Source organism: Pituophis catenifer, unplaced genomic scaffold (assembly GCF_029215685.1).
Source record: "Pituophis catenifer annectens isolate HBS135680 unplaced genomic scaffold, rPitCat1.0.hap2 SCAF_6, whole genome shotgun sequence".
Taxonomy (NCBI): domain Eukaryota; kingdom Metazoa; phylum Chordata; class Lepidosauria; order Squamata; family Colubridae; genus Pituophis; species Pituophis catenifer.
The window spans coordinates 63,840,907-63,854,977 of NW_027256886.1; positions in this window are offsets into that span (position 1 = coordinate 63,840,907).

The following is a 14,071-nucleotide window of genomic DNA, read 5'->3' on the forward strand; positions in this document are numbered from 1 at the left end:
AGTGTCTTCAGCCATGTCATTTCCCAATCGATTATTGTCATCAAATTTTGAAAATGTGATATCTACTGGTGTAAAGTACTGTGCTGTCAGGAGTGTATTTGTGCATCTATCTGTACATTTATGTTTGTGATTAATAACAAGGCAGTTGCATCTGGAAACTGAGCTCGGGAGCCCATTTTCACTGGCAAAGGCACTGTGGGCAGGTCCCCCCCGTTTCCAGGGTGGCCCCATGGGCCAGATCTAAGCATCCTGAGAGCCAGATTCGGCCCACGGGCCTTGAGTTTGACACACCTGCTCTAGAACAATCTTTTTCAATCTTAGCAACTTATGTAGACTTCCATTCCCAGAATTCCAAGTCGGATGAGGCATTCTGGGAGTTGAAGTACACACATTTTAAAGTTGCTGAGGTTGAAAAACACTAATCTAGGGAGAGATTATGCTTAGTTTCCCAATTTTGGGAAGTTTGAGGAGCTGAGGCCTGAAGGAATTGCTTTTTGGTAGCCTCCTTGTAGCAGATACAACTCTCTGCCCCAGCTCAAGTTCAAGAAGATGCTGAAAATTGGCTTTTCCAGAAAGGTGTCTAATTAAACATCTTTTATTTTCTTGTTTTGTTTTTTATTATTTTCATTTAGATTGATGAATGTGTTTGGCTTTTATTTTTACTTTTCTGCTTAAGTGAATGTTTTAAAATTATTTTTCATATCATGTAAACCATCAGATCTGGATTGATGATGATGGGACATAAATGTAAATAATACATCAGTGAATAAAATGCATCTTGTGTCTTCCAGCTGTATTACTTTCTTTACAAGGCTAGAGAATTACAAAACAAGGGCACAATTATTTGTATGTAATACACGTGCATAAGCAAGAGGAACGTCCTCGAGCCCCATACTTGGAGAGAGTTTTGAATCTTCTCCCCAGGGCCACGAAGTAGGTGAATTCTGACCAGAATGGCTAAAGGATTTGCAGGTATCTCACCCTTGATCAAGAAGGAAAGTTACTCACTGTGGTCCTGCATGGTAACAAAAATGCCTTCTGTTAGTAGCACTCTCTAATACAAACTGGCTTATAAAGCCTGTGGAGCAGTGATGGGTTGCTCCTGGTTCTGTCCGGTTCTTGAGAACTGGTAGTAAAATGATGGGAGCCTCTGCCCACCCGCCCTGACGTCACATTTGGTGATCTGCACATGTGCAGAAGCTTCTGTGAATGCACAAAAGTGTGTGTGCACGAAGCAAGAGCGCATGCGCGCTCCCGTTGTGAACTGGTAGTAAAGGTAAGTAGAACCCACCCCTGCTGTGGAGATTCTCAGTCATCCTGGTCATAGCTGTCTCAAAGGTGCTTTTTTTTCAAAAGGCAACTGGATTGTTTTTGCCTCAAGGAAGAAGAAGAAAACATTTCGCTTCTCATCCAAGAAGTTTCATCCGTTATGATGGTAGTGGTGGCGGTGGTGGGGGGGTGGTGGAAGCTGATAGGATGATGTAGGGGTGGTGGAAATGGAAGGATTGTATTTTTTTGCAGTCATCTGGTTGTTAGCCCTCTCTCTGAGAGCTAGTGAGGCCATTTGGGATTTATCTGTGCCTTCCGGGTCACTTGAAACAGTGTGCAATTGGTTATGAAATCATCTTGGAACTGGTGCAAGAGCTGTGTTCTAAACTGGAGTTTCTCTGTGTTCTCAAAGTTACCTGAATCAGGGTTTGATTGGCTGTGGAATCTTCTTGGAACTGTCATATTTTGGCTCAGCTGTCCAATGCTATTTGAATTGAAGAATTTGCAACACCTCCTAAATTTAATTTATGGCTTCTACACAGACTAACTCAACTCCCATTTACAAAGAACCAAGAAGTCACCACAAAGCTTTTCTCACCATTATACTTTATGGTATTCTTCTTCAATATCACACAAGGAATGACTATTAAAAAAAGTACTAGAATTAAAACAGAAGTCCTCTTGTGACCACTTTATTATGTATTTGTGTACATAATACATTAGGTAATATTTATTATTTGACTCACTGCTTTACCAGCTTAATAAATCAGCCATTATAGAAGTCTAGCTACTATATGTGATAAAAAACAAGCAAACTCTAGTTGCTTTATGTGAGCATGTTTTGACTATTTGGGATGCAACAGCTGGATTTTTAGCATTTTAGGCATAAAGCCAGCTGGGTTGCCTTGAGACAGTTACTTTCTCTCAACCTTAGGAAGGAGGAATTGGCAAATGACTTCTGAAAAACTTTACCAAGAAAATTCAGGGAATTGTCCAGGCAAGGCTGGAAATAGATACTATATATACAGTACTTGTGTATAAGCCCAAAATTCTTTTCTTGAAAATACATCCCCCAAATTGGGTTTGGCTAATCCACAAGACCAGAACTCAGCATTTTTAAAAATGTCTTTAAATGATACTATAAAAGTTTGCATATCTAAAAATTGTTAACAGGTATCAGATGATGCAGCCTTTAAGCTAAAAGTTACTAGCTGACTGGAGGAGATGAACAATTCCATTGCTGCCAGAAGAGGTACATGGACAAAGAAACCTCATAAACGTTATTTTCCAAAACAGATTTCATTTTTCCTGGTATTTTGGCTGCAATTTTGGAGGTTGGCTTATCCATTTCTATGACATGCAAATATATTCTAAATAAATTCCAAAAATCATTTTGTATTATGTATATTTTCTTTGAAGCCAATCATTATATTATATCCACATCAGTTAGTTTACAGTTGCTTTCTTCCAAGATTTTTTTTTTAATCATTCTTTCAGCCTTGCTTGGTGTTTCCTGTATCCTAATCAAGTACTAACCAGACCCAACCTAACTTAGTTTTCTGGTTCGGACAAAGTTGGCCAGTGGCTGCCATCTACAATTTGCTAAATTAGACTTGTGGAGCCACAGCCTTTCTTTCAATTTCTCAGTCAGTTATTTAATTTTAATGATGCAGCTTAGACAAACCAACTGACCTCTTATAAATCTTCCATGACATTGGAGGATAATTACTTTGTGTTTGTCTTTAAAGAACATGCCAGGGGTAATCCATCACGCTGATGGTTTATAAGAAAAATACAAATCTTATTCTATACAAACAAGCTGTAACTGGTTTTTTTTTTTTTTTTGCACTAACTCTATCTCAAAAGTATGTCCTAGTTTTCAGATGCTGGCTAGAATCTGGCTACAGGTAATCTTCAACTTATGACCAGAATTGAGCCCAAAATTTATGCTGCTGAGAAATTTGTTAAGTGAGTTTTGTCCCATTTTACGACTTTTCTCTGCACGTTTGTTAAGTGAATCACTGCAGTTCTTAAATTAGTAACATGGTTGTTAAGTGAATCTGGTTTCCCCATGGACTTTGCTTGTCAGAAGGTTGCAAAAGGGGATCCCATCACTCCAGGACATTGCAACCATCATAAATGTGAGTCAGTTGTCAGGCATCGAAATGTAACTCATTGCAACGGTCATAAGTGTGAAAAAGGGTTATAAGCAGGGGTGAAATGCTCCCGGTTCGGACCGGATTGCCCGATCTGGTAGCAATGGCGGCAGGTGGTTCGGAGAACCGGTAGCAAAAATTCCTGCGCGCCCACCCCCCACTATGCCCAGCTGAGCCGCACGATCATCAGAGGCTTTTTTTTTTAACTTTTAAAAGCATTTTTTCTACAACCTCTTCCTACGAAAAAATGCTTTTAAAAGTTAAAAAAAAAAAGCCTCTGATGATCTCACGGCTCAGCTGGGATCGTCAGAGGCTTTTCAAAGCATTTTTTTCTGCAACCTCTTGGCCAAAGAGGTGATAAAAAAATGCTTTGAAAAGTCTCTGACGATCCCAGCTGAGTTGCCTGATCGTCAGAGGCTTTTCAAAGCATTAGAAAAAATGCTTTGAAAAGTTTTAAAAAAAAAGTTGGCCATGCCCACCCAGTCACATTACCCCCCACCAAGCCACGCCCACAGAACAGGTAGTAAAAAATTTTACATTTCACCCCTGGTTATAAGTCACTTTTTTCAGAGGACTGCCTGTACTTTTAGCTGTCTCAGAAAAGTGACAAGAAGAAACCTTCCCATCCTCTCCTCTATTTGGATGAGCCCAGTGAAGGATTATGCCTGGTAGTGAGCCTCTCATTGCTTTCAATTGATACATAAATTTGCTGATAAAATCTGAACTAGGCAATTGCTAGAATCATATGATAATCCATTATTGTGAGGCGAGAGATCCACCTCTAGGAAACTGCACCACTGCTGATCACTCCTAAACACTGATCACAATCAGGAGGCTGTGAGTTCGATCCTAGGTAGAGGCAGATATTTCTCTCTCTGGGCATACTGAACAAAACTCCGCATTGGCGACAGGAAGGGCACTCTGCTAGCTCCTTTCAGTTGCCCAGACTCCACCCAGCAAGGGATTATGGGGTCATTAAATGAAGATGATGATATGATAATCCATTATTGTGGCATCCCCATTGTCACTGGTTTTCCTCTAGTACAGGTCAAGATGCTTCTTTAATGCCTAAGCAGAGTAACCTCTTCTATGCAATGGGACTGGCTCCGATACTAAAACAAATTTTCAGGCTTGGTGTTCCCAAGAATCATTAACATTTCAAATAATACAGTACAGATAGTCCTCAACTTACGACCACAATTGAGCCCAAAATTTCTGTTGGTAAATAAGACAATGAATTTTGCCCCATTTTATGACCTTTCTTGCCACAGTTGTTAAGTGAATCACTGCAGTTGTTAAGTTAGTACTACGGTTGTTCAGTGAATCTGGCCTCTCCATCGATTTTCCTTATCAGAAGGTTGCGAAAGGTGATCACATGATCCCAGGGCACATAATATGTCCTAAATAAGAGTCAATTGCCAAATGGCTGAATTTTGATCACAGGACCAAGGGGATGCTGCAACAGTTGAAAGTGTGAAAAATGGACATAAGTCACTTTTTTCAGTGCCACTGTAAGTTTGAACAGTCAGTAAATGAACTGTTGTTAGTCGAGGACTACCTGTATGTACTTACTTGTGGCAGAGGCTACTTCCTAAAGGTGTCCCAAAGGTGCTTTTTCAAGAGGCAACTAGACTTTCTTGTTTTTTCTTTGAAGACATTTCGCTTCTCATCCAAGAAGCTTCTTCGGCTCTGCCTGAATGGTGGGGAATGGAAGGATTTATACTCCTTGCAGACAACAGAACTCCTTTCAACAGTTCCAAGAAGGCTGCACACCCATTTGCACCATTCAGGTGACCCTCACAACACAGATAAACCTCCAGGTCACCTTAACAACTTGCTAAAAGGATGCAAATGACCAGCTGTCTGCAAGGAGTATAAATCCTTCCATTCCCCACCATCCAGTCAGAGCTGAAGAAGCTTCTTGGATGAGAAGTGAAATGTCTTCAAAGAAAAAACAAGAAAGTCTAGTTGCCTCTTGAAAAAGCACCTTTGGGGACAACCATGACTGAGAATCTCCATAGACATTCCTAAAACTGCATTCTTTTAATTTATATCTGAACTGGCCATGAAAAATCTCTTGGCTAAATGATCCTTTTGTCAGAATATGGACGTTTGCACCAACGCAGCATGGAAATACTCAAAATTACATTCTTCAAATCTTACTTGCTCTTCCAGCCTGACACAGTTCAAGCTTTGGCATTTTGCAACCTATTCTGGGAAGACCGCTTCTCACACAAATGACAAATAATGGTCTTCTCTCTTAATATTATTAATAAAATTCAATCACGAGTCCCTTTGTTCACTTTTTTAAAAAGGTTACATAGGTTTAAGCAGGGCAATTTTTTTTCTTTTATTGAAATATATTAGGGAAATGCCATTCCTGCCATAAAAGCTAATTGATAATGTGATTTGTTGTGTTGCTAATACATAATTCAGAAAGCTTTTTTAAAGGCTTTAATAGATGAACAGTATTGTTTAATATTTATTGTGTTAACAGAGAAAGCATCAGGTTTAAAAAAACAGAGCTGTGTAAATGAAATATTTCTGGATGCTTTTATTCTTGTTTTGGGATTTTGCCAATGATTTTCTAATGGAAAGGTCATTATTTCCTAAATAATTTTTACCAGAATGTATTTATTTAATATGTTCATGTGTGTTTTTATTAAGAACAAGGATTATATAAATTTTTAGAAAAAAGTAGTTTCTCTAGTAAATCAAAAGTAGTTTAAAGCCCAAGTAAAATTTGTTAATTATATATACTGGGAGATGTATTTTGTTCTATATAAAGTACTTGATTTTTAAAATGCATATTAAAGGTATTCTTCAAAAAGGTGTTATTAGCAAATAGCTATTATGTTCATTTAAAGTGAAGAGTCAGACATTTTAATGTTTTGGAGCACTTCTAGGAGTTGTCATTTCTGCAGCTTTAAAATACTTTGGGGAGCCAGAGATTAAAGATAATTTGAGGAGACCATTATACAATCCACTGAGTTTCATTAATCTTTATAGTGATAACTACATAACTTTCCTAGCATTCCCTGTTCCTATCCATTTGTAAACACTGTTGTATTTCTCTGTATTTTTCTGTTCAAATACACGATTTTCCCCACTGCCTTTTTATCTGCATCTGTGCATACTTGTTTGCATAAACTATACTTCTCAATTGTTTATGACTTCAAATGTTTACTGAATTATTCTTATTTCTTATCATTTCTAAATTCAGGAGGCAAAGTTATTTTCTTCCCAAATGAATGCTTTAGGAAAGCTATTTCTTTGAAGAACGAAGCCAAAGTACATAAACATACATATGTGCAAGCAAACTGATATGTTTGTATTTATTATTTATTGTTTATTTATTTATTGGTTCGATTTATATGCCGCCCTTCTCCAGAGACTCAGGACGGCTTACAATGCATTAAGCAATAGCCTTCATACTTTTGTATATACCTGCTTAGTAGGGCTTTCGCCCACCCCCCTAAGCGGTGTTCTTTTTTATACAAAGTCAGCTTATTGCCCCCACAAGCCGGGTCCTCATTTTACCTACCTCGGAAGGATGGAAGGCTGAGTCAACCTTGAGCCTGGTGAGATTTGAACTCACAGTAATTGCAGGCAGCTGGCAGCTAAGTGCTACTTAACAGCACTTTAGTCTGCTGCGCCACCAAGGCTCCTTCAATGCTCATATTCATGGGAGTTTACATAGACATAAGATCTTCATACCTTTCATGTGCATTCCATTTTGTATGTACATATCAGTAGTGGGTTTCAATTTAGTTTGCTACCGGTTCGCTCATGTGCATGCTTGCGCGACACTTCTGTGCATGCGCAGAAGCATCTGGGCGGGTGGGCAGAGTCTTCTGCCGCCACCGTTATCGGTTCACCCGATTCGGGCGAACCGGTAGCAACCCACCACTGGTACATATTCATGCAAGTTTACCCAGACATAAGAACGTCATTTTCACAAGATCTTCAGACCTTCCAAATAACCTCCTCAGGCATGTAGTAGCTCTGGATTGCTTGCCCCAGCATAAGCAACTGCCATCCCATCCTTGATACACCACTGATATGGCCACAGGAAGCCCAAGGTCACAAGGCTGTCTAGAATAGAATAACAATGATGACAAAGATGTGGTTGGCATTGCTCTTGCTTTTATTTTGTAGTTGCTATATCAGAGCAAATTTTGCAATTATGGCAGGAATTTTAGCCCTGAGATCCATACTATTCTGATAGTACTATACTAATAGCCCTGAGAACTATTCTATCCCAGATGGTAGTATTTCTTCTGATTCTATACATTAATAGTGATTCTCTGAGGGTTGGGTCTCAAAAGCAATTTATTGAGGCAAAACCTGGAAGAAATGTTCACTGAGTGCGCAGCAGACTAATGCTACTGTTAAAGGTAGTATTTAGCTTCCAGCTGCCTGCAATTACTGCGAGTTCAATTCTCACCAGGCTCAAGGTTGACTCAGCCTTCCATCCTTTCTAAGGTAGGTAAAATGAGGACCCAGTTTGTGGGGGCAATAAGCTGACTTTGTATAAAATATACAAAAGTATGAAGGCTATTGCTTAACGCCTTGTAAACCGCCCTGAGTCTCTGGAGAAGGGCGGCATATAAATAAAAAACAAACAAAAAACAACTTCCTAGAGCAGGGGTATCAAACTCAAGCCCCATGGACTGGATCCGACCCACAAAGTGCTTAGATCTGGCCCACGGGGCTGCCCTGGAAACAGCGAAGGACTGGCCCATGGTACCTCTGCCAGTATAAATGGCAGAGGGTTTCAGGAGGCCGTCGCAGCTGAAAACGGAGCTCAGGAGCCCATTTTCGCTGGCACAGCGCTCAGGCCACCACAAGTATCTCCAACATGAATGAGATGGCCACACTCATCCTGGCCACGCCCACCCAGGCTCCCCGAGGTCAAATACAACCCTTATGCAGCCCCCAATGCAAACGAGTTTGACACCCCTGTCTTAAGAGAAATGGAACTAAACTCGGTTTAGTTCTTCTCTTTATGCAAGTCTCCTTATATTCCAAGATTTTCCACCTCTAACAACAATACTAAAGGGCATACAGTAGAATAAGTGCAAATGGTATGCATCTCCAAATGTTCCTAACTGTGTTATTGATAAATGTTTCCTGGAATCCAGCTCCAAAAGTCAAGATTCCAAGTTGGTTGTTTCCTGGATCTCAGCATAACTCTTTATCAATGCTTTATGATAAAGTAGGGCTGTCAGGCGGTAAAGAAATTCTTGGTTTTCCTCATCCATCTTTCTGACAGAAGACAGTGGGGTAGTTGCCAAGGCTAAAACATCTATTAAACGTGGCAACATTTTGGGGGGAAACACTCTGGAAGATTAAACATTTTGCATCAGCTGCATCAAGAAAATGAACTTTTGTAAACTATCAAATTAGCTCCTAATATCTTGATGCCCGACACAGATGGATAATCATTCTTCATCTTGGTTGCCCAATGGCAGTTGGCTTTAGCATTGATACATTCTTTTTAAAGAAACGATGTTAATAGCTGCATATGATAAATTTTTGCCTGTCACCTGTTGCTAAAAATAAATGTTTGAACTTTCTTATGTCATTTGCTAAAACAATTATTGCTAAACTCCATGCTGTATTAAAGCAGCAGAAACTCCCCCCCTCGGTTGAGCTACATTTTAAAAGAACATTGCCGATTGCAGTAAAAAATAGGCAAACATAGTTCCCATTTTGAGTTAAAGAATAACCACACACCTTTGTTTTTAATGTTAATAATTATGCTGAAGACATCTACAGCCTGATTTAAAATTGTACAAAATGAAAAGCTGTTAAAAATGGAGCAGGTTGAAATGGGAGATCTATGTGGAAAATGCAACCGAAGCTAGTAGATTAAAGGACAAAGAAAAAAATATTTTAGATAATAAATATCTTACCTAAATTATCAGGCATTTCTGGAAACTGCTTCTGCACCAAGAAACTATTTTCTTAAGACCGAAAAAGAATTTCTATCCATACATGTTGCTTAATGTATTTTCTAATTACCATTATGACCATCGTCTAGATTATAAAGCATTATTTTTCACCCTTGGAACTTTAAGATGAGACAACACAGTCCTTTCAGCAGTTCCAAAAAAGTTCCAACTTCTTTGCACCGTTCAGATGATCCTGAGGGCACAGGTAACACATGGTCTCAATGACTCTCAGAAAGAATACTAACGACCAGATGAGTGCAAGGAATATAAATCCTTCCATTCCCCACCAATCAGTCAGAACTGAAGAAGCTTCTTGGATGAGAAGCAAAATATCTTCAAGGAAAACAAAGAAAGTCCAGTTGCCTCTTGAAAAAGCACCTTTGGGACAACTATGACCTGGATGACTGAGAATTTCCACAGACGTTAAGATGAGAATACAACTCCCACAATTTCCCAACCAGGGAATGAGACTTTAAGTCCAAATATGTTAAAGTTGCCAAAGCTCAGAAATATTGTTATAAAGGAATATCAGGAAAAATATATGGTTTATCTGTTACAACTATAGCGTTGTATTATGGCTCAGTACAACACTATGTAGATTAGGGAGAGAAACTGGGCAAATGCCACTTAGTGAGCAGGGATTTACATTTTTAGCAATTGTAGGGTTACATTAAACAGAATCTTGCAAATCTGAAATCATCTCTCCTGTCCCTCACATTTGCTGTCCCCAAAATTAGGGAGAGCCCTTTCCGAGATGCTTTCTTCCCCTAGCCCTCCTTTAGACTTAAGATTTCATTTCATTTCATTTATCAGATACTTGTTGAGATTATGGCTCTTCCTGCCATCTCCCATGGTCACTCCCACATATCCTCACACATGTTAACACAGATGTTGTAACCCAATCGATGAATCAAAAGCTAATTAAATGAATATTGTAATGTACACACATCCAGAAAGAGAAGCTGTAAACCCCCTTTAGTTTGTCTCTGCCTCTGTCCAAATCTGTAGACCAATTCGGGATTCAGTGAAGGTGTTTTGGTCTCCATTTTAAATGAACTTTAAACTGTCCACGGATTGAAACCACAGCATCCAAGAGCTTAAAGTTTGATGGATGCAAACATCATGGATCGCAGTGGCTTTTTGGATAAAAGTCACAATAATTACAACTTTTTTTTTTTTGTTTCTCAAGTAAGCCCCCCTTTCCCTCAAATTTCCAGAGGTCTGCAAAACTTCAATTGCCCTAAAATTCAATTAACTTTACAGCTTAAGAATATCTAAGAATGAAATGGAACAAATATGAAAGGAATTATGGGTGCTTTCAAGTAAGTAATTTGATGAGAGAAACATGGTTGACATAGTTATCTGATCAGTCAGGCTGGGCAAGCAGAAAGAGGAAATTCCATTTATTTCTATCCACAGATAAACCCTAAAAACATCAAAATATTACAGATGTCGTGATATTTAGACTCCTGTGAAACAGACCCCTTATATTTCTATCATGTTCTAATTAACTTTAGTATAGCAGGGGGCCTCCAGTAGCATTTTCCAGTGACACATTCATGTCTTAAAAGGAATGCAAACAATTTATCGTAGCAAACAGACAAGTCTAACTTGCTGAGAAAGAAATATTCTAAAAGTTTGAGAGAAAGTGGGCATGATTGGTTTTTGGAATTTTATTTGATATTATTTTTTCTATTAACCAGAAGAAAGAAGATGATAGCATGCAACATAATTATATAATGTATGGGCATAACATGCCTAAGTGTTTGATTTAGCTCACTGCAGATGGCTGGGATGTTATGTGGCCATAGAAATCATTGCCAGGCCAATAACTCCATTAGCAAACTTGGATCATATTCATACAAAATCATACATGTCTTTAAAAGGCTATAATCATGTATTGCTTTCTAAGACTAGATTATCAGTCATCCAGATCATGATTGTCCCAAAGATGCTTTTTCAAGAGGCAACTGGACTTTCTGTTTTTACTTTGAAGACGTTTCACTTTTCATCCAAGAAGCTCAGAGTTAAAGAAGCTTCTTGGATGAGAAGTGAAATCTCTTCAAAGAAAAACCAGAAAGTCCAGTTGCCTCTTGAGACGTTGTAACAAATATTAAAAACCCGATACATTTAGATAAAAAAAAAAATATTAAAACAGTGAGTCAACTCCAGCAGCATGAATTCATTCGTATGTACATGCATACATGCTTACAATTTATTGGCAGCATGACTATCAACAATGTTGGGTGGGTTACAGTTAAAAAGGACAAAACCCCCAAAAGGACATAGTGAATAGCCCAAAGACAAACATATTAAACAACCGCCTCCTTCCATGGAGCAGGGGCTCAATCTTCACCCCATCACAAGGTCCAAGAGAATAACCAGATCATTAATAGCCTGAATATCCTCAGGGTGGCAACCATCTGGATCAATGAGGAAACAGCATACTGGAAGCAAGCGCCATGATAAAGAAGGCACACTTCCTGGGTTCTGCTAGATGACACTGCTTGATTGATGGGACCTAAACATGGCCACTCTGCCCAGTCTCACCATATGGGAAGAAACAACTAAAGTCATGTAGTCAGTCAAATAATCAAGCTCTTTGCCATAAATCATTTTGTAACCAATACTTTGACTTGCATTGAAAGCCAACTGAAAACCCATGTAGTTTGAGGTGTTACGTTGCAAAATAAGCCATGCTCATCACTGACCATGACACTGCATTTTGGACCCACCGAAGCTTCCAGTGGTCTTTAAAGTCAATCCCATATAGAGTGCATTATAGTAGTCCAATGGTAGAGTGACAAAGTCATGAGCTATTATCTGAAGGGAACTGTCTGAATGGGAGCAAATGGCATACTAGATTTACCTGTGCAAAAGTCCTCTTGGCCACAGTTGCCCCCTGCTCTTTAAGTAGAAGCCATGAATCCAAGATAACTCCCACCTCAAAAAAATGTGCCCCAACCCGTGATTAAGGAAATGCAACCCCATCCAAGACCAAACATGAAAATTCTCCAGTCGGGGTCCCAGTTATCCACGGCTACTCAGTCTTGCCATGACTAAGCCTGAGTTTTTTCCTCATCATCCATACTGCCAGATATTGAGACTTCAATATCATTGTTTGGTTAGCCTAGGACCAAGATATATAATTGAGTACGGTCAATTTATAGATGATATCTGACCTCAGACTGATGGAAGGCTTCATATGACAGTTCCATGTAGATGTTAAACAGAAGGAGTGACAGTGTTGAAAAGTTTCAGCATCCTACAGGTGACATGTTGCGGACTTTTGTTCTATAACCGCGCCCCCCCTAACACCAATAGAAACTGGCCACAAAGAAAGAACAACCACAGAACAGTGCCCCTCCCTCCCAAACCTTGCAGCTGGTTCAGAAGAATACCATGATTGGCAGTAATGAAAACTTCTGAGAGATCAAGAAGCACAAGGATGGATGCATTATCCCCGTCCGGTTTCTGCTGCAGGTCATCAAATGTAAGCAATCTGCCTCTGTATTGTAAGCCAGCAGGAAACCCAACTGAAAGGAGTCCAGTTCATCTCCTGGATCTTACAACTTACATCCTGCAAATGATACCTATAATACCATCAAGCACAATCAGTCAATCTTTTTGGAGGGACTCGACAGGTGGATAAAAATGGTAAATCCAGTCTAAACATTGGCTAAGTATGCAACCATCAATAATAATAATAATAATAATAATAATAATAATAATAATAATAATAATAATAATAATAATAATAATAATAATAATAATATGGTATAGAAGCCATAAATACCTGGGCTATACCTGTGGTTAGATACTCTGCAAGAATAATTGACTGGACTCAGATGGAGTTAGACAATTTGGACAGAAAAACAAGGAAGCTTATGACAATGAATCATGCCTTGCACCCTAAAAGTGATGTTGACCGATTATATTTACCAAGAGCAGAGGGTGGTCGAGGACTCCTACAAGTAAAGCAGACTGTGGAAGAAGAAAAACGCAGCTTGAATGATTACATCCAGAAAAGTGAAGAACCAATGATTAAGGAAGTAAATAAAGGAGGCCTTTTAAAGACAACTAAAACAAAAGCAGAATATAAGAAAGAAGTAATTGAACAGCGAGCTGAAAATTGGAAAAGCAAAGCTCTGCATGGCCAATACTTGAAAAGTATTGAAGGCAAAGCTGACCAGAAACTAACTTGGAACTGGTTAAGATCAGGAGTACTGAAAAAAGAAACAGAAAGCTTTATTTTGGCAGCTCAAGAACAAGACCTAGCCACAAACTGCATGAAGGCAAAAATTCAACATGTTACCACCAACAGCAAATGCCGCCTCTGCAATGAGAAAGATGAGACAATCGACCACCTGATCAGTGGGTGCAGCAAAATTTCACAAACTGACTACCTACAACGCCATGACCGTGTTGCTAAAATCATTCACTGGAAATTGTGCCAGAAGTTTGGATTTGAGTACAGCAAAAACCACTGGGAACATCAGGTTGAGAAAGTTTTAGAGAATGAGAAACTCAAGATCTTGTGGGACTTTAGGATTCAGACTGACAGGCACTTGGTCCACAACACACCTGACATAACAATAGTTGGAAAGAAAAAAGTATGGTTCATTGACATTGCAATACCTGGTGATGCACGAATTGAAGATAAGCAGCAAGAAAAAATCACAAAGTACC